General features: G+C 43.3%; 1 protein-coding gene across 2 annotated transcripts in view; it reads left to right on the top strand.

Moving 5' to 3' along the window:
* The first annotated feature begins 5857 nt into the window (after positions 1-5857).
* Positions 5858-22186, top strand: part of LOC138854111 (uncharacterized) — a 423710-nt gene continuing 407381 nt past the window's right edge. The window contains exon 1 of one of the 2 annotated variants that reach the window (XM_070095237.1): positions 5858-5886. The gene's annotated coding sequence lies outside the window, so the exon portion shown is untranslated. Of the gene's footprint in view, positions 5887-6515; positions 6607-22186 lie in introns of those variants that run through there. The other variant, XM_070095235.1, reaches the window with a different exon arrangement.

Raw genomic sequence — 22186 nt, 5'->3', positions numbered from 1 at the left:
ATTATATTCACACCACACATTGCCCTCAGACATGACATCTCCACTGCCTCCAGCCTTCTCCTTGCTGCAACATTCATCACCCATGCTTCACACCCATATAAGAGTGTTGGTAAAACTATACTCTCATACATTCCCCTCTTTGCCTCCAAGGACAAAGTTCTTTGTCTCCACAGACTCCTAAGTGCACCACTCACCCTTTTCCCCTCATCAATTCTATGATTCACCTCATCCTTCATAGACCCATCCGCTGACCCGTCCACTCCCAAATATCTGAATACATTCACCTCCTCCATACTCTCTCCCTTCAATCTGATATCCAATCTTTCATCACCTAATATTTTTGTTATCCTCATAACCTTACTCTTTCCTGTATTCACTTTTAATTTTCTTCTTTTGCACACCCTACCAAATTCATCCACCAATCTCTGCAACTTCTCTTCAGAATCTCCCAAGAGCACAGTGTCATCAGCAAAGAGCAACTGTGACAACTCCCACTTTGTGTTAGATTCTTTATCTTTTAACTCCACGCCTAAATAGCTAAATTCAAATACAAATACCTACAAAAACCTCTCACAGTGATAAACATCTACAGAGTACCACAGTCAAACATTAGCCATTTTAGTGAAAACCTAGGAAGTATGATAACTGATGCACGCATGAACAAAGATCACTTACTACTCTCAGGTGACTTCAACATAAATCTCCTGCAAGACCAGGACCCACACGTTACTGAATTCACAAACACTATGAGTAACTGCTTGTTGCTACCAACTGTAACAAAATCTACAAGAATTACAGACTAGTGTTTCCCTACTAGACCACATCTGGACCAACACCATATCCCCTTTAAAATCAGGCATAATCACAGATAATACCACAGACCACTACCCTACTTTCCTCATAACAACTCTTGGTAAATTACCCCAAGACACTACTAAAGTCACTTTCAGACTTCACAATGAGGCAGCCATTAATAACTTCACAACAGTAGTGACAAACATTGACTGGCACACTGAGCTAGAAATCTATACAGATATTGACAAAAGTATTAATAATTTTCTAAAAAAGACCCAACACCTCTATAACAAGCACTGCCCTAAAAAAAACTAAACAGATGACAGATAAAAGACTGAACAGTTCCTGGCTAACACCCAGCATCCTCAAATCCATAAATACAAAGCACCTTTACGAAAAACAGTACAGAATGGGTCGCATAACCAGAGACCAAACAAAACGTTACTTGTCAATCCTAACCAGCCTGATAAGAAGGGCAAAAAAAATTGTATTATGAGAACAGATTATCCAACTTAAAAGGTGATATAAAAAAAGACCTGGAAAACCCTATCAGAAATTCTAGGAACAAAAAAGATATCACGAAGCGCAATTGAACTAACAAAGCCAGATGAACCCCAACTCCCACCAACTGAAACAGCAAACAGACTCAATGATTTCTTCTCCACCATAGGAATAAACCTTGCCAATAAAATCCCAAGCTCAAATACCCCACCCAATGACTACCTCACTAGCAACTACCCGAACACACTGTTCCTAGCTCTGACTAACCCATGCAGCGCTGTATAGCCCTTGTGGCTTAGCGCTTCTTTTTTATTATAATAATAATCTGACTAACCCAACAGAAGTCTCCCTTATTATCAACACACTAAAAAACAAGACAGGAGATTTAAATACCTTATCACCCTTTATATACAAAAAAGTGTCGCAAGTGCTGTCACCAATCATTGCAACACTCTTTAACAAATCCATCGAATCCTCTACCTTCCCTACAGTCTTGCTTCTCCAGGAGGAAATTAGGAGGCTGAAGGTTCACCTCAATGGGGTTAGGAGCGAGTGTGAGGTGGCTGGAATGGTGGAGGGAAATGAGGCTACCAGCAGCGAGGTGCAGTCTGTCTCTCGCTGCAAGGAAGCTGTAGGGGGGGAGGTAGCAATGGCTACCAGCAGTGAGATGCAGTCCAATACCTGCTACAAGTGGCAAGTGATTCCCAGTAATAGGAAGAGCATCAAAACAAGGAAAGTTAAAAGAGAAGATTTAAAGGTAGGAAATCACTTCTCTGTTCTTCAGGATGAGTGTACTTCAGTGGCCAGTGAAGGTAAAGGCACTACTTTCCCTGCAAATAGAGGTAAGCACATACTTGTGGTTGGTGACTCACAGGTAAGTTATATGGACCGTGCTTTCTGTAATAGGAATAAGAAGGTAAGAGAGTGTACTTCCCAGGAGCTGGTGTTAGTGACAGTCAACAGGTTGGATAATATCATGTCAGGTAATGGGAACAAGCCTATTATCTGTCTCAGTGCTGGTGGAAATGATACTGGAAAGGGTAGGAGAGAAGAGCTGCTAGATAAGTACAGGTCAGCTATAGATTTTAATTCAGTCTAAGGGAGGGGTCCTAATCATATGTAGCATCTTGCCTAGAAGGGGAGTGGGCAATGAATGGTTGTCTAGGGCAATTGGTGTAAATTGCTGGCTAGACAGATACTGCAAGGAACTTGCAATCCCCTTCATTGACAACTGGGACAACTTTTATGGCAAACATGATATGTATGCAAGGGATGGGGTACATCTTTCTGGGGCAGGGGTGGTAGCTCTTGCAAACTCAATCGAGAGGGCCATTGCTGAAATGCCTAGGATTTTAAACTGATAGAAGATAGAGGTATGGGTGTGTGTGGGAAACAGTCAGGATGCAACACTAGGGTTGAAAACAGTAAATGTATAAAATACATTCATCATGAAGTTATAAATAAAGACAACAGATCAGGTCAGCAAACAAAGGGAAACAGCAGAGGGCAGCAAAGGACTAGCTCCCTTAGGGTCTATTATACTAATAGCAGGAGTGTAAGAAATAAGATAGATGAGCTAAGATTAATTGCAAGTGCAGGAAACATAGATATCATTGTTATAACAGAGACCTGGCTCAATCTGAAAGATAGAGAGATGCCTTCTGAATGTCACATACAAGGCTATAAATTATTCCACACTGACAGGGTCAACAGGAAGGGTGGTGGAGTAGCGATGTACATCAGAGACAGTTTAAATTGTTGTGTTAGACAAGATATAAAATTAGAAGCATCAGCCACTGAATCTGTTTGGTTACAGCTTCTCGAGGGCCGTGAAAAACTAATTTTGGGTGTGATTTTACAGGGCCCCAAATCTTGATAGGGAGTGCGGTAAACTTCTATGGGATGAAATTCGTAAGGCCTCTACATACGAAACGGTTATGATAATGGGAGATTTCAACTATAGGCAGATTGACTGGAGCAGTTTGACAGGAAATTTAGAGTCAAGTGACTTTCTTGAAACAATTCAGGATTGTTTTTTAAAACAGTTTGTGACAGAGCCAACTAGAGGAAATAACCTGCTTGACTTGGTTCTTGCCAGCAGGGAAACGCTAATTAATAATCTTGAGGTTAATGATGAGCTTGGGGAAAGTGATCACAAATCACTCAGTTTTAATATATCATGGAATTCCCCTAATAATGGCAATCAAGTTTCTGTCCCTGACTTCCGCTTGGCTGATTTCATAGGACTGAAAAATTACTTGGGTGGGCTGAACTGGAATGACCTGACTATGGGTCAGGTAGGTGGTGATGATTGCCGATATGACGCTTTCCAGGGCATAGTTCTAGCTGCTCAGAGAACTTATGTTCCAAATAGGGAAATCAAATCAAGCAAAAATGATCCTAAATGGATGAACAATAGATTAAAACATCTCATTGGTTAAAAGAGAGGCATATATAGACAAATCAAAAGAGGAGAGGGGCAGTTAAGAAATCAATATATTCACTTAAAGAGAGAAATTAATAGGAGAATAAGAAAAGCAAAAAGAGATTATGAGGTTAAAATTGCAAGAGAATCGAAGACTAACCCAAAAGGATTCTTTCAGGTATACAGAAGTAAGATCAGGGACAAGATAGGCCCACTCAAAAGTTACTCGGGTCAGCTCACGGACAGTGATAAGGAAATGTGTAGAATTTTTAACACATACTTCCTCTCAGTTTTTACACAGGAAGATACTAGCGATATTCCAAAAATAATAAATTATGTAGAACAGGATGTTAATAAACTATGCACGATTAGGGTCACAAGTGACATGGTCCTTTGGCAAATTGATAAATTAAAACCTAACAAATCCCCAGGCCCTGATGAACTGTATGCAAGGGTGTTAAAGGAATGTAAAGCGGAGCTTAGCAAACCTCTGGCTAATCTTTTCAATACTTCACTACAGACTGGCATGGTGCCAGACACGTGGAAAATGGCAAATGTGATACCTATTTTCAAAGCAGGTGACAGGTCCTTAGCTTCGAACTATATACCAATAAGCCTAACCTCCATAGTGGGAAAATTTATGGAATCAATAATTGCTGTGGAAATTTATTTGGTCCAAATAGTTCCACAGCTCAGATCCAGCATGGGCGTCTGGGCGCCTTCGATCCTTTGGGTTTGTTGACACCCATCACCATTCGAGGGAGGATGCTGGTGCAACAGACCTGGGAGCCGAACCTAGGTTGGGACGACCCACTGCCAGAAACAGTCTGCCAGGAGTGGGATCTGGTTAACAAAGACCTAGCGGAATTGCATGAGTTCACATTCCCCAGGTCCATCGGGTGCACCGGGTGGGATTATGACTTGCACGTCTTCTGTGATGCCTCCTCCAGGGCCTATGGGGCAGTAGCGTATTTGGTGGCCGGGGACCAAGTCAATCTGGTCACCAGTCGTGCGCGGGTGACACCCCTGAAGGATTGCTCGATCCCAAAGCTAGAGCTCACGGCGATGTTGCTGGGAGCAAGACTGGGTAAGTACGTAGAGGAGGTGTTAAGTAATCTGAGGGTGACACACACCTATGTATGGACAGACTCGGAGGTGGCCTTACAGTGGGTCCAGAATGACAGGTCTAAGCTCCCCTATGTCAGGAATCGGGTAAAAGAGATACGAGAACACCTGAAGAGAATAGAGTGCGAGTGGAGGTTCATAGCTCCCAGGGCACCCTGGCAAGGGTGCCCTGGCAAGGGGATTCTATGAACGCATGGTGGGCACAGTCAAAAGGTGCATTCGGAAGGTCTTGCACGGCAGGAGGGTGAGCTGTGATGAACTGAGGACAGTGTTAGTTGAGATAGAGGCAAGAGTTAATAACAGGCCTCTGACCTACGTACAAAATGGGATTGACGAGCAAGAAGCTCTCACCCCCAATCACATGCTGTTTGGAAGAAGGATTGAGCCCTTCCCCGCAATTTTGAGTCAGTCTTCCAAGGAGCTGGATTATTATGGGCCAGATGGTCCCCCCATCAATGAAGAACTGCACAGGAGTCACAACAGACTGGTGAACATCCTGGACAAATGGAACCAGGTGTGGCGCAGGGATTACTTGACAACCTTGCGGGAACATTTCTATGGTGCCGACCCCGAGGCGAATAAGATGATGCTAAGTGAAGGGGACCTGGTGCTGGTAGAATCCGAGGCGCCGAGGGCATACTGGCCTCTTGGCCTGGTAGTGTCAACCCACCCAGACAAGGCTGGGCGGTTGAGAATGGTGAAAGTGAGAATGAACGGTGTCGAGACTATAAGACCCATCAACAGGTTTTTGCCTCTCGAGGTCCACACGGTGGGACCGGGACATGAGAAATCAGACCAGAGGTTGAGCGAGCTGAGCGGCCGGACGACCCGTCGAACGGCGCTCGAGTCCAGGGCCCACTGGGGGGGCCTGCGGGAGGCAGACTTGATCTAGACTTAGCGCCTACCTTCGCCGGCGGGAGGATGTGGAAATTTATTTGGTCCAAATAGTTCCACAGCTCAGATCCAGCATGGGCGTCTGGTCGTCTGAGCCGAGCGGCCCTTAAACCCTCCCAAACACGTCATTCTCTGGTTGGCGGTTGGTAAGCTTATTTAATTTATAGATTTACTCTTCAGGGAAGGAGTAGGTAGTTTTACTGGTAGTACACTAATATTAGGTTTACTAAGGCATCTGTAGATAATGATAGAGTAGACCTAAGACCTTAACATAGGTAGTAATAGGCCGATAATGTAGGCAAACACTAGGATAAGTTAGCTAGGGAGAACTGGCAGCCCTAGCTTGATTGGCGGGGCGCAGGTCACAAAGACAGAATAGCGTCCTTCTTTCGATAGACACCGACTGGACAAGACGTGCCGTGAACAGCAGGCGGCGCCCCCACGTGTCTTCACATCTGAGACCTGGGGAAATCTGGTAGAGGCACCTCGATGTACCGTAGATGATCTCCTCCATCAGCCCATACAGTAAGACGAGATATTCACCTTTTCCCGTAGGATCTGGCCAGTGTCTTGGGAGATTGTGGGTTGAGTTACTGTGGGCTTGGCGTGCTACAGAGAGAGAGCATGCCCAGTAAGTACCAGCGTCTCAGAGCCGTCTGAAGCTAGCGTCTGAGTCTGCATAGTTATACTAGGGGATACATACCCTCTTGGATATAGGAATTTCTGAGGTGCAGGCAGGACACTAATAACGATTGAATATTGCAGGAATTAACGCTCCCGGTTGCACGTGGTTCCCAAGGGGAACTCCAAAGGGGCTAAAGCTAGGCTTAGGAAGTTGAAGATCAGGATATATGCTGCAACACCAAGTAAGTTAGTCCTTTATACGTGCATGCAGGCAAAGTTTCTTGCAATACCAATCATTTGTGAAAATCTGTTCTATAAGCCACTTGTGAGGCTGAGGTACCCACCTCAGAGCTCGGTGTCAACAGAGTTTGCCAGGGTAGGCGACTCACTTGGGGGCAGTCCACACAAATTTTCACAATTGCCGAGGCAGCTCGAACTTCCATAATAATCATACCTCCTTCAGAAACCATACTTATTACAATGATTCTAAACTTCGTACACTGAAACGTACTGCTCGCAGACTAGGCCTGGCCTATAGAAAACATCGTACCCCTGGAATGCTGAGGCTCTTCCAAACTGCCCTTGCTGCTGCCAGAGAGCGTATGACAGAGCTGCGGCAAACAGACTGAGAAAAATTTGTCAACGGTCTTAATGCTCACACCCCACTTAGCCGGGCATGGAGGGACATAAATAGAATTAAGGGTAACAGAACTGGGCAGATCGCGCATCCTCATCCCTTTCATAGGGCGAATGAGTTAGTCAGTGCTTGGGCTGCTACATCTAGCTATGACAATCTTCCCAGTACCACACAGGCAAAATTAAATGACAAATATGATGCAAGGGAGAGACTTATTTGCTTTATGCTTAACAAGGCAGATGACTGCAACATTCCTTTCACTAATTATGAACTTGATGCAGCACTAACTAAGGGCAACTCCACGTCGCCTGGTGAGGATGGTATTAATTTCTTACAACATACTCAGATTGCTGTGTCGAGTACCAGGTAATCCATTACTTGAATTATATAACATGAGCTATGTAACTGGGGAGCTCCATCAATCTTGGACCAACAGCCTCATCATTCCAATTCCTAAGCCCTATCAACAAAATGCATTTCGCCCTATATCTCTTACTAGCTGCTTGTGTAAAACATTTGAGAGAATGATTCTTAATCGTCTCAGGACGTGCGCTAAACCTGGAGAGAGTTCCGGGGGTCAACGCCCCCGCGGCCCGGTCTGTGACCAGGCCTCCTGGTGGATCAGAGCCTGATCAACCAGGCTGTTACTGCTGGCTGCACGCAAACCAATGTACGAGCCACAGCCCGGCTGATCAGGAACCGACTTTAGGTGCTTGTCCAGTGCCAGCTTGAAGACTGCCAGGGGTCTGTTGGTAATCGGGCCCCTGACACTTATTGTATGGTCTCTTAACGTGCTAGTGACACCCCTGCTTTTCATTGGGGGGATGTTGCATCGTCTGCCAAGTCTTTTGCTTTCGTAGTGAGTGATTTTCGTGTGCAAGTTCGGTACTAGTCCTCATGTACAGAATCAAACAATTTTTGTCTCCCCGGTTACATGGTTTCATGCATGGAAGGAGTGTGCATCATTGCATAGCCACCTTTCTCACTCTGCACACTGACAGCTCATACACTACGTTCCTTGACCTTAAATCCGCTTTCGATGTAGCCAACCGACATGTAATCATTAGTGAACTTGCCAGAATGGATGTTGGAGGATGGCTTCTCCGCTGGATTAAAGGCTACCTGTCAAACAGAAAATCGTCTGTGTTGTTCCAGGGACATAGAAGTGTAACTAAAGACTTTGAATTAGGAACCCCACAGGGAGGTGTGCTCAGTCCCACACTGTTCAATATTCTAATTAATGCATTACTTAATGCTATGCCTAGTCAGCCCCATCATTATGTGATTAGTTTTGCTGATGATATAATGATTCACACCACCGGATTCTCCAACACCCAAAACATTCTTAATCATGTACTAGCCTCGTGTCAGGACCTGGGGTTGATAATCTCTACTGATAAAACAAAGATACTCAATAGGCGTCCTCCTCGACAGAGGCACAGTTCGTCAGATCCAGTTGCATGATGCGTCTCTTCTAGAATATGTAAGCAGATACAGGTATCTAGGCTTTGAGGTTCCACTACTTGGACCTGTTGTAACAAGACTTTGTCGCCAATACAAAGAAAGACTAAGAGCACTTAGAGTTGTGGCTGGGTTTCACCCCAGGTATGGTGCTAATGTTAAAATTGTGAAAATGATGTATCTTGCTTATATTAGATCATTGGTTGATTATGCTGCGCCACTACTTGCTCTTGTGTCTGACTGGAAGCTTGGAGGGCTGGAAAAACTGCAGAACGAAGCAATGAGGATCATTTTAGGATGCCCTCGTACTGCCAAAATTTTAAATATGCAAAAAGAACTTGATATTCCAAGCATCAGAGATCGTGTTACTGAAAGAAATATCCTAATTGGGGTTAATATGCTCAGGCAAGCCCATTCAAACCCCTGCACAGAAGCCCTCCAAACTTTCCTCAGCACTGGTGAACACTCCTCCAGATGGATCGAAAAAACTGGAACCGACCTCCGCATGAATCAGATACATGATCTATGTCAAGTAAGGCAACAGCGGCACTTCTCCGCTCCATGGAATATTACCCCATTCCAAACTACCATTCCTCCATTTCCCCCCAAACTACTTCTTAAATCACAACCAAAACTTCGCCTTGAAGCCAAACATGAGGCCTTAAGCTGTATTGATAACTTAGTCACACAGCACACACTCTCGCAAATTATTTACGCTGATGGTTCTGTTCACCAATCCACTGGTGCAGCTGGTAGTGCTGCTGTTGTCGTACAGAGTGATGGCTCTCTTAAAGAAATTGGAGCACGCATCAATAATTGGGCCTCTACCCTTCAGACAGAACTGTTTGCCATACTCCTTGCACTGAAATGCATCTATGTATCTAAGATTGACAGTTTAATTGTAACTGATTCTCTGTCATCCATAAATGCTCTCAACTCATTAAGCATAAATTGTGGCATGCTTGTGTCAGAAGCCAGACACAGGTATGGTAAGATTGTGGACAGTGGAGTCAGAGTGCACATGCTGTGGATTCCATCTCACATTGGTCTTCAGATGCATGATAGAACTGATAAATTGGCTAAGCTGTATGCTTTCAAAGAGGGAGTAGATTGCAATCTTGGCTTGTCAGGTAGTAGTTTGAGAACAATAATACGAAAAGAACTTCAACTGAATTTTATTGACTTAAGACTCAGGGAGATTGACACCAGTGAGTCCATCTATCATCATTCTATCATGCAGGAGGAGCCACATGTCTATGGTGCATCCAACAAAATAAGCAGACTCTTGGATGTCACTACTGCCCGGCTCCGGCTGGGTTACAAGTATCTTTGGCAGGTTAAATCACCACCACCAGATGTAGACCAAACGAAATGTAAACTTTGCCAGATGGACTATTGTCACACCCTGCGTCATTATGTACTGGAGTGTGATAAAATTAATGAATTTAGAAACAACTCACTCAGAAATGTTCAAGAAATGGCAAAGTATTTTATCCACAGTGGTATATTACAGACCATTCTGGAGAAATACCCTGACTTTGCTAGCTGTAAATAAAGCATTACCACATGTGTGCGTGTGTGTGTACTCACCTATTTGTACTCACCTATTTGTGGTTGCAGGGGTCGAGTCTTAGCTCCTGGCCCCGCCTCTTCACCGGTTGCTACTGGGCCCTCTCTCTCCCCGCTCCATGAGCTTTATCAAACCTCGTCTTAAAACTGTGTATGGTTCCTGCCTCCACTACGTCATTTTCTAGGCTATTCCACTGCCTTACAACTCTATGACTGAAGAAATACTTCCTAATATCTCTCTGACTCATTTGTGTCTTCAACTTCCAATTGTGGCCTCTTGTTTCTGTGTCCCCTCCCTGGAACATCCTGTCTTTGTCCACCTTGTCTATTCCATGCAGTATTTTATATGTCGTTATCATGTCTCCCCTGACCCTCCTGTCCTCCAGTGTCGTCAGGCCGATTTCCCTTAATCTTTCTTCATAGGACATTCCCCTTAGCTCTGGAACTAACCTTGTCGCAAACCTTTGTACTTTCTCTAGTTTCTTGACGTGCTTTATCAAGTGCGGGTTCCAAACAGGTGCTGCATACTCCAGTATGGGCCTGACATACACGGTGTACAGTGTCTTGAACGATTCCTTACTAAGGTATCGGAATGCTGTTCTCAGGTTTGCCAGGCGCCCATATGCTGCAGCAGTTATCTGGTTGATGTGTGCTTCCGGAGACATGCTCGGTGTTATACTCACCCCAAGATCTTTCTCCTTGAGTGAGGTTTGCAGTCTTTGGCCACCTAGCCTATACTCGGTCTGTGGTCTTCTGTGCCCTTCCCCTATCTTCATGACTTTGCATTTGGCAGGATTAAATTCGAGAAGCCATTTGCTGGACCAGGTGTCCAGTCTGTCCAGGTCTCTTTGAAGTCCTGCCTGGTCCTCATCAGATTTAATTCTCCTCATTAACTTCACATCATCTGCAAACAGGGACACTTCTGAGTCTAACCCTTCCATCATGTCGTTCACATATACCAAAAATAGCACTGGTCCTAGGACCGACCCCTGTGGGACCCCGCTCGTCACAGGTGCCCACTGTGATACATCATTACGTACCATGACTCGTTGTTGTCTCCCTGTCAGGTATTCTCTGATCCATTGCAGTGCCCTTCCTGTTATATGCGCCTGATGCTCTAGCTTCTGCACTAATCTCTTGTGAGGAACTGTGTCAAAGGCCTTCTTGCAGTCCAAGAAGATGCAATCAACCCACCCCTCTCTCTCGTGTCTTACTTCTGTTATTTTATCATAAAACTCCAGAAGGTTTGTGACACAGGATTTGCCTTCCATGAATCCGTGCTGGTTGGCATTTATACTCTTGTTCCGTTCCAGGTGCTCCACCACTCTCCTCCTGATAATCTTCTCCATAATTTTGCATACTATACACGTCAATGACACAGGTCTATAGTTTAGTGCCTCTTTTCTGTCTCCTTTTTTAAAAATGGGAACTACATTTGCCGTCTTCCATACCTCAGGTAGTTGCCCAGTTTCCAGGGACGTGTTGAAGATTGTGGTAAGTGGCACGCACAACATATCTGCTCCCTCTCTAAGGACCCACGGGGAGATGTTGTCCGGTCCCATTGCCTTTGAGGTATCGATGTCCCTTAGCAGTTTCTTCACCTCCTCCTCATCTGTATGTATGTCGTCCAACACTTGTTGGTGTATTCCTTGCTGGTGTCCCCATCTGGTCTGTCCCCCCAGAGTCCTTCCTGACTCTACTGTAAATACTTCCTTAAATCTCGTGTTGAGCTCCTCACATACCTCTTGATCGTTTCTTGTGAGTTCTCCACCTTCTTTCCTCAGCCTTATCACCTGGTCCTTGACTGTTGTCTTCCTCCTAATGTGGCTATACAGCAGTTTCGGGTCAGATTTGACTTTCGATGCTATGTCGTTTTCATACTGTTGCTGGGCCTCCCTCCTTATCTCTGCATACTCGTTTCTGGCTCTTCTACTAATCCCCTTGTTTTCCTGGGTCCTATGCCTCTTGTACCTTTTCCATTCTCTGTTGCACTTAGTTTTTGCCTCCCTACACCTTCGGGTAAACCAAGGACTCGTTTTGGTCTTCCTATTATTTCTGTTTCCCTTGGGAACAAAACTTTCCTCTGCCTCCTTGCACTTTGTTGCCACATATTCCATCATCTCGTTTACTGATTTTCCTACCATTTCTCTGTCCCACTGAACCTCCTGCAGGAAGTTTCTCATACCTGTGTAGTCCCCCCTTTTATAGTTTGGCCTGTCCCCTTCAGTTCCTGTTACCTTCTCCACTTGTAACTCTACTATATAATCAAAACTCAGCACCACATGATCGCTAGCTCCAATGGGCCTCTCGTAAGTGATGTCCTCAATGTCTGAACTGCTCAGGGTGAACACAAGATCCAGTCTTGCTGGCTCATCCTCCCCTCTCTCTCTGGTTAGATAAGATAAGATAAGATAAGATTTTGTTCGGATTTTTAACCCCGGAGGGTTAGCCACCCAGGATAACCCAAGAAAGTCAGTGCGTCATCGAGGACTGTCTAACTTATTTCCATTGGGGTCCTTAATCTTGTCCCCCAGGATGCGACCCACACCAGTCGACTAACACCCAGGTACCTATTTGCTGCTAGGTGAACAGGACAACAGGTGTAAGGAAACTTGTCGAAATGTTTCCACCCGCCGGGAATCGAACCCGGGCCCTCCGTGTGTGAAGCGGGAGCTTTAGCCACCAGGCCACCGGGCCACTGGTTGTGTCCCTGACATGTTGATGCATGAGGTTTTCAAGTACCACAGTGTGTATGTGCGTGTGTGTGTGTGTGGTGTGTGTGTGTGGTGTGTGTGTGTGGGGTGTGTGTGTGTGTGGGTATGTGTGGTGTGTGTGTGTGTGGTGTGTGTGTGGTGTGTGTGTGTGGTGTGTGTGTGTGGTGTGTGTGTGTGGTGTGTGTGTGTGTGTGGGGTATGTGTGGTGGGGTATGTGTGGTGTGTGTGTGTGGTGTGTGTGTGTGTGTGTGGTGTGTGTGTGTGGTGTGTGTGTATATATATATATATATGTGTGTGTGTGTGTGTTTGTGTTTGTGTGTGTGTGTGTGTATGTGTTTATATATGTATGTGTGTGTATGTGTGTGTGTATGTGTGTGTGTGTGTGTGTGTGTGTGTGTGTGTGTGTGTGTGTGTGTGTGTGTGTGTGTGTGTGTGAGTGTTTTGTGTGTGTCTACCCTTGTGTGTGTGTGCTTGTGTGTGAGGGAGGGAGGGTTAGGGGGGGTAGGTTGTGTGGTTGAAAGATCCGTCGTGTAGGCACAAATTTAGTCTCATTTATCTTTCCCAATTATCTACTCTCTCCACTTATTGCCCTTTCTGGATTTACGTATTAATTGTTGCTGGTTATTATCATTTTCCTTGTTCACATTGAGAGAGGACTTCCTAGCTTCCTAAGTATTCTTACTGCTAATAACTACCGGTAGTAACACTGCCTGTGTGCGTGTGTGCATGTGTATGTGTGTGTGTGAGTGTGTGTGTGTGTGTGTGAGAGAGTCTTGTGCGGTGTAATGACTGGCCGCAACTTCTTGTGACCTGACACAACCCTCCTGGGACCTGACCCTAGCACCGTCTTACAATGTTGCCCTTAAAAGCTTGTCCCACCTACCTTCTCACACTCATCAACACTATTCTCTATGTCTATGCTATTTCTATTCTAATTCTGGTAATAGCTTGCAGGAGTGAGTGACCAGTATCAAACAGTATGCAAGGCCAGCCAGGGCTGTCAACATGCAAACCACAAACAGGCGAATAAACTTGCGGTGACAGTTGCCAGCTGCTGATGACGAAGTCGTCGTACGTAGGCCTTAAATCCCTATTTTGGAGATCCTTCACCCGTGATGATTATAACCATATATTCTCATACATCCCGCTTCCTCACGCGATTTCACTCTTCACTGATGATAGTGTACACTTCACATTATATACACTTCACTTTATATGTATAATGGCACACAACTTGTCGTGACGTCACTTCTTCAGGCCTACCCCGCTACCAATGTGGCAACAGCACCTAAGACCCCCAACGGTTTGCGCTTTGAAATATTATGATTTCAGCTTTCCTCTCACTTTCTTTAACTAATAACTTTAATTATCACTCGTAGTATTGTTCACTGACGTTCCACTACCACTGTTTACTGCTAACTGTTATTGCACACCATACAACGCTAAGGATCTCGGAGCCTTGTTACCCACGTCTTCACCCCACGGTATGTGGTGTGTGTGAGTGTGTGTGAGTGTGTATGTGTGTGTGCTCACCTAATTGTACTCACCTAATTGTGGTTGCAGGGGTCGAGACTCAGCTCCTGGCCCCGCCTCTTCACTGATCGCTACTGGGTCCTCTCTCTCTCTGCTTCCTGAGCTTTGTCATACCTCTTCTTAAAACTATGTATGGTCCCTATGTGTGTGTGTGTGTGTGTGTGTGTGTGTGTGTGTGTGTGTGTATGTGTGTGTGTGTGTGTGTGTGTGTGTGTGTGTGTGTATGTGTGTGTGTGTGTGTGTGTGTGTGTGTGTGTGTGTGTGTGTGTGTGTGTGTGTGTGTGTGTGTGACTCAACAATCAATATTTGCACCAATAACTCATTACAGTTGTGACCGGGTGTGGAAGTGTGAATTGCTCATTACTCTATAATGATTGTAGCCATGTATAAACGTAAGTAACCATTCTTACAGGATTCATTACCTTTGTAACTTGTGAGTTCATTACCTTTGTACCTAGTTCAGCTATCAAACTTTGGGGCCCAGTCCCTGGACCCATTACTTACCTCTGTAATCTGTAAACACCTTTGTAACTTGTCATGATTGTGACTAGACCTACCTGGAGTTCATTACCTTTGTAAATTGTGAGTTCATTACCTTCGTATCTAGTTCAGCTATCAAACTTTGGAGCCCGGTCCCTGGACCCATTACGTACCTCTGTAATCTGTAAATACCTTTGTAACTTGTCATAATTGTGACTAGACCTACCTGGAGTTCATTACCTTTGTAAATTGTGAGTTCATTACCTTTGTACCTAGTTCAGCTATCAAAACTTTGGGGGCCCAGTCCCTGGACCCATTACGTACCTCTGTAATCTGTAAATACCTTTGTAACTTGTCATAATTGTGACTAGACCTACCTGGAGTTCATTACCTTTGTAAATTGTGAGTTCATTACCTTTGTAAATTATGAGTTCATTACCTCTGTAACTTGCTCAGCTATCAAAACTTTGGAGTCCAGTCCCTGGACCAATTATGTACCTCTGTAATCTTTTGATTACCGCCCACAGGATGGGTATGGGGTGCATAATAAACATATTAAACTAACTAAAAAAAAACAAAATAGGCCGTCGAATTCATTCTGACGAGGACATTAGAGCACTCCAGGAAAATTTGAATAGACTGATGTAGTGGTCGGAGAAGTGGCAGATGCAGTTTAATATAGACAAATGCAAAGTTCTAAATGTTGCACAGGAAAATAACCATGCCACATATAAACTACATAATGTAGATCTTAATATGACGGATTGCGAAAAAGATTTAGGAGTTCTGTTTAGGAGTAGCCTGAAACCAAGACGACAGTGCATAAGTGTTCGCAATAAAGCTAACAGAATCCTTGGCTTCATATCAAGAAGCATTAATAATAGGAGTCCTCAGGTTGTTCTTCAACTCTATATATCCTTGGTTAGGCCTCATTTAGACTATGCTGCTCAGTTCTGGTCACCGTATTACAGAATGGATATAAATGCACTGTAAAACGTACAGAGGAGGATGGCAAAGTTGATCCATGTATCAGAAATCTTCCCTATGAGGATAGACTGAGGCCCCTGAATCTACACTCTCTAGAAAGGCGTAGAATTAGGGATGATATGATTGAGGTGTATAAATGGAAGACAGGAATAAATAAATGGGATGTAAATAACGTGCTGAAAATATCTAACCTACACAGGACTCGCAGCAATGGTTTTAAGTTGGAAAAATTCAGATTCAGGAAGGATATAGGAAAGCACTGGTTTGGTAATAGAGTTGTGGATAAGTGGAACAAACTCCCAAGTACAGTTATAGAGGCTAAAACGCTGTGTAGTTTTAAAAATAGGTTAGATAAATACATGAGTAAGTGTGGGTGGGTGTCAGTTGGACCCGATTAGCTTGTGCTACTAGGTCAATTGCCGTGTTCCTTAAGTGAATGTGACCTGACCTGACTAGGTTGAGGCATTGGCTTAAGCAGGTAGGAGACTTGGACCTGCCTCGTATGGGCCAGTAGGCCTGCTGCAGTGTTCCTTCGTTCTTATGTTCTCAAAATAGCGAGGGTCACCCCGATCCATAAAGGAGGAGACCAAACAGACTTGAATAACTATAGGCCAATATCCAACTTACACCCTCTCTCTAAAATCTTCGAAAAATTAATTCATAAGCGAATCTATTCCTACCTCATCTCCCACGACATACTCAACCCCTGTCAGTTTGGGTTCAGGCCTAATAAAAATACGAATGATGCTATTGTACACATGCTAGAACAAATATATACAGCACTAGAGAAGAAAAAGAAGTCCCACTGGGAATCTTCATTGATTTACGTAAAGCTTTTGATACAGCTGACCACGACTTGCTCCACATAAAATTGTCACACTATGGTATAAGAGGGCACTCCCTCAACTACCTAAAGTCTTACCTCAGCAACAGAAGCCAGTATGTGTACACAAATGGAGCAAATTCTTCCACATAACCAATTACAGTTGAAGTCCCACAGGGAAGTGTCCTTGGCCCTCTTCTCTTTCTCGTTTACATTAATGACCTACCAAATGCATCGCAACTACTCAAACCCACACTATCTGCAGATAACACTACATACGTCTTCTCTCACCCGAGCCTAGTCATGCTAGCCAATACTGTTGTGGAAAATACTGTATATATTTTCCAGAAATACAGTAGTTATATGTAAATAGATGGCCATACTGTATTTAATAAAAATTGTTATAAAAAATGGGAAGCCCTGCACCTGCGCAGAGGAGACTCGCCATGTTTGAACTAGTCAACACAAACGTTAGTGAATAATGGGAAGAATTTTCGTGCTCTAGAGGTTAAATTGGGCTGACACCTCTCAAATAGGAGCCGAAATTGTTGGATGTGCATTCCTGCATAACTTGAGATATCAGGCGACTGGACAAGACAGCTCCAGGAACCTCAGATAAGTATTATGTTTAACTCTGGCCAATGTTATTTTCATGTATAGACAGTGAGGTTTTCTGAGTATGATACACATTGTCTCCAGTCAAATTGGTGAGTGATATTAAGATATATTCTCCTTCTGTTATACAAATGTGTATAGATAATAATTTATTAATTTTAATATACAGTCCACAAATTTACATATTTACCAGAATTCCTGGTGATGCATATTTCATTTGTAATTAATAGGTCTAGAGCAACTTGTGGATACGACAGTAGTAGGTAACGAAGGGGGACATTTTTTGTGACCTAGGTGTCCCAAATTCCTACTTGTCTGTAACTTTGATAAATAATAATTATCTTTGTTACCATTTACTGGTATGTACATTATGAGTTACATCCAGATAAATGCAATTTTCCACAACTGTGAATACCGAATTACAGAAAATATCTACCTGGATGAGAACTAACAAACTTACATTAAACATTGACAAAACCTACTTCATTCAGTTTGGTAACAGAGCTACAGATGTCCCTCTTAACATAATGATAAACGGATCACCTATCACAAAGCTCACAGAGGAAAAATTCTTAGGAATCCACCTTGATAATAGATTCAAATTTCAAACACATGTACAGCAAATTTCCAAGAAAATTTCCAAGACCGTAGGCATACTATCGAAGATACGGTACTATGTTCCACTCAGCCCTATATCACTCACTTATTTACCTCTATCTCACCTATGGAGTTTGTGCATGGGGCTCAACAACAATAAACCATCTCAGATCATTAATTACCCAACAAAAGGCTGCAGTCAGAATGATAACAAATTCCCACTACAGGCAGCACACTCCACCAATATTCAAAACTCTAAACCTAGTCACCATACAAAACTTCCATACTTATTACTGCACCTATTACATACATAGAACACTTATTATTATTTTTTTTATTATCACACTGGCCGATTCCCACCAAGGCAGGGTGGCCCGAAAAAGAAAAACTTTCACCATCATTCAGTCCATCACTGTCTTGCCAGAAGGGTACTTTACACTACAGTTTTTAAACTGCAACATTAACACCCCTCCTTCAGAGTGCAGGCACTGTACTTCCCATCTCCAGGACTCAAGTCCGGCCTGCCGGTTTCCCTGAACCCCTTCATAAATGTTACTTTGCTCACACTCCAACAGCACGTCAAGTATTAAAAACCATTTGTCTCCATTCACTCCTACCAAACACGCTCACGCGTGCCTGCTGGAAGTCCAAGCCCCTCGCACACAAAACCTCCTTTACCCCCTCCCTCCAACCTTTCCTAGGCCGATCCCTACCCCGCCTTCCTTCCACTACAGACTGATACACTCTTGAAGTTATTCTGTTTCGCTCCATTCTCTCCACATGTCCGAACACTTAACTCTGATATTAACCCTCCCCTCAAACTTCTTACCAACCTCAACAAACACATGACCATAACACAAGGCACAGATGTTCCTCGTGTCCATCTCACACTATGCAAAAACTCAATGCACATAAAAGGCCCAAAAATCTGGAATTCACTACCTGTGAATATAAAAGAAACACTGTCTGTTTATAAATTCAAGTCTCTTCTTAAAAATCACTTACTCACCCACAACCAAATAAATACTGAATAATTGTATCTCATAAATGTTTAACCTGTGACCCAATCAAACTTTGTTATTTTTAATTACATTACCTAACAGAATACTCCATTCTACTGAATGCTCAGCAACACAGTAAATAACCATATGACCTGCCTTTGAAATACTAATTTGTGCATAATTGTTAACTGTTTACAGTAATGTTTACCACTGAATATATCATTGCTTAGTTAATCTTAAGTTAATTTTAAGCCTGCCCATAATGCTCTGCATATAAGGGGCTTTGGCATGTTGCACTTAACTACTGTATTTCCTTGTATTTCAATGTATCATGTTCAAATAAATAAATAATTAAATAAGTAAATAAATAATAAGACGTCAGATGGGCAAGAATGAGAAGATATGGTCAGAGCGATAATTATTTTTACTTCGGGAGTGGCCACCACCCCTTATCACATAATGACATATTTTATTCATTCTGGAGTATACTATATCAGGTTTCTGTTATTTATATTGTCTATTATGTCATATTATATCGATTGTGAGAAATAAATAAGCCGTAGAGTTCATATTAGCGTTACATTGAGTATTTTCTCCTGCCTCTCGAGAGCCAGGAATTGCAATTAATCCGTTCCAGACACCCAAAAGTATGAAAAAAAAAAATTCACATGAAATATGCATTTTCCTAAACAGAAAAAGAAGGATACATGCACAATAAATACACGTACTGTACTAAATGAAGAATAAATGACACCTTTATTGAAGATGTAGTGATGAGATGGGAGGAGGGGAGACGGAGGTGTATTATTGTTTGGAAGGGAAATCCCCTTCCATAAGGACTTTAGGTACCAAGTCCTTTTCCGAGCTTATTTCCCTTTTTCTTTTAATGCCACTGGGAACAACTTGAGTCACTGGACCTCTGTTGCACCAAAAATCTTTCCATAGAGCTCTGTACCTCACGTTCCTTTAAGATTTTCCTAAAATGGGCCACAACATTGTCATTTTAAAAGTCACCAGCACGGCTTGCAATAGCTGTGTCAGGGTGATTTTCATCCGTAAAGGTTTGCACGTCAACCCACTTTGCACAAATTTCCTTAATCTTTGAAGAAGGGAACTTCCTCCGTTTCACTCTCCCCTCCTCTGAAGTAATTTCCTCATTTGTGCCCTCTTGCTGTTGCAGATGCTCTTGCAGCTCATCAGTGGTTAGTTCTTCATCGTCTTCCTCCAACTCTTCCACATCCTCCCCACTAACCTCCAACCCCAAGGACTTCCCCAATGCCACAATAGATTCCACAACTGGCATAGGCTTCTCAGGGTTAGCCTCAAACCCTTCAAAATCCCTCTCTTCTACACATTTTGGCCACAGTTTCCTCCAAGCAGAGTTCAAGGTCCTGTTAGTCACTCCCTACCTACAAGGTTTATGCAAGTGAGGATACTAAAGTGAACTTTCCAAAACTCTCTTAGGGTCAATTAAGTGTCTGAGGTCACTTCAAAGCACTTTTGAAACTGCTTTGGTGTACAGTTTTTTTGAAATTTGAAATGACCTGCTGGTCCATGGGCTGAAGGAGAGGAGTGGTATTAGAAGGCAAGAATTTCACTTTGATAAAACTCAAGTTCCCGGAAATTCGCTCTGGCAACTGTGAAGGATGAGCAGGAGCATTGTCCAATACCAGGAGGCACTTAAGGTCCAATTTATTTCCCAGGAGGTAATTTTTCACAGTTGGGCTAAACACATGATAAAACCAGTCAGAGAAAATGTCCCTAGTGACCCATACCTTACTGTTTGCCCTCCACATCACACACAAATTAGCATTGACGACACGACATTTTTTTTCTTGAACACACTAGAAGTTTCAGAGTGATACACGAGTAGAGGCTTCACTTTGCAATCCCACTAGCATTACTGCACAACATTAAAATAACCCTGTCCTTCATAGGCTTGTGTCCTGAGAGTGCTTTTTCCTCCTGTGTAATGTAGGTTCTGTTTGGCATTTTCTTCCAAAACAGGCCTATTTCGTCACAATTAAACACTTGTTGGGTTTTTAATCCTTCAACCTCTATGTACTCCTTGAATTCCTGCACATATTTTTCAGCCGCTTTGTGGTTCGAACTGACAGCCTCACCATGCCTTACCACACTATGTATGCCACTACGATTCTTAAATCTCTCAAACCAACCTTTGCTGGCCTTAAATTCACTCACATCATCACTAGTTGCAAGCCTTTTTTTAATTAAATCGTCATGCAACTGCCTTGCCTTTTCACATATGATTGATTGAGAGATGCTATCTCCTGATATCTGTTTTTCGTTTATCCACACCAATAACAGTCTCTCAACATCTTCGAGTACTTGTGATCTGTGTTTCGAAAACATTCTTCCACCTTTCGCAACAACAGCTTCCTTGATTGCCTTTCTGTTGGCCAAGATAGTAGCGATGGTTGATTGGGGTTTGTAATAATACAACCTGGACAGCTCGGAGACACGCACTCCAGTTTCATACTTTGTGATTATCTCCTTCATTTCAATTGTAATTTTCACCCTTTTTACCACAGGGTTGGCACTAGAAGCTTTCTTTGGGTCCATGGTGGCTTATTTAGCAGTTACAAGGACTAAAAACACTGGAATAATACAGAATGTAACGACCACACTGGCTTGTAAATATTGGCACACTAACTGAAGGCAAGGCAGCTAAGGCACGCAAGGCTACATGGACACGTTTCAGGATGAACGATGTTGGTCGAGCTTTTCATCGTTGGTCGGGCCAAAATTTTTACGCTAAAATGCTTCGTTAGTCGATTTTATCATTAGATGATGCCTTCGATGGTCGGGGGTCCACTGTATACACGTTCTCTCGCCCAGTGCCCCGAATATTTTGAAAAACAAAAAATCGTTTTTTTTATTGAAATAAAGAGAACATTTTTCTAAGTGTTATAGGATTAAAATAAAAATATTAGGGTCAGTACTTACTGAGATATGAGGCTGCAAAGTAGTACTGATCAATAACAACACTGCACTACACAGACTGGTCACAGACCGGGCCGCGGGGGCGTTGACCCCCGGAACTCTCTCCAGGGTGGAATGTATGTGTACCTGTGAGACAGAGATAGACAAAGGCAGATTGAAAGAGATAGACAGAGACAGATACACAAATAACAAAAAAAGGCACAATACCGTGACTGGAACGATACACAAATAACCCGCACATAAAAGAGAGAAGCTTACGACGACGTTTCGGTCCGACTTGGACCATTGATTGATAATGAAAAGCATGGGTGTCACTAGCACGTTAAGAGACCATACAATAAGTGTCAGGGGCCCGAGACTGTTCAACTGCCTCCCAGCACACATAAGGGGGATTACCAACAGACCCCTGGCAGTCTTCAAGCTGGCACTGGACAAGCACCT

This window comes from Cherax quadricarinatus, chromosome 49, assembly GCF_038502225.1.
Source record: "Cherax quadricarinatus isolate ZL_2023a chromosome 49, ASM3850222v1, whole genome shotgun sequence".
Classification (NCBI taxonomy): domain Eukaryota; kingdom Metazoa; phylum Arthropoda; class Malacostraca; order Decapoda; family Parastacidae; genus Cherax; species Cherax quadricarinatus.
Note: the sequence above shows the minus strand (reverse complement) of the source record. Positions and strands in the feature narration are given on the sequence as shown.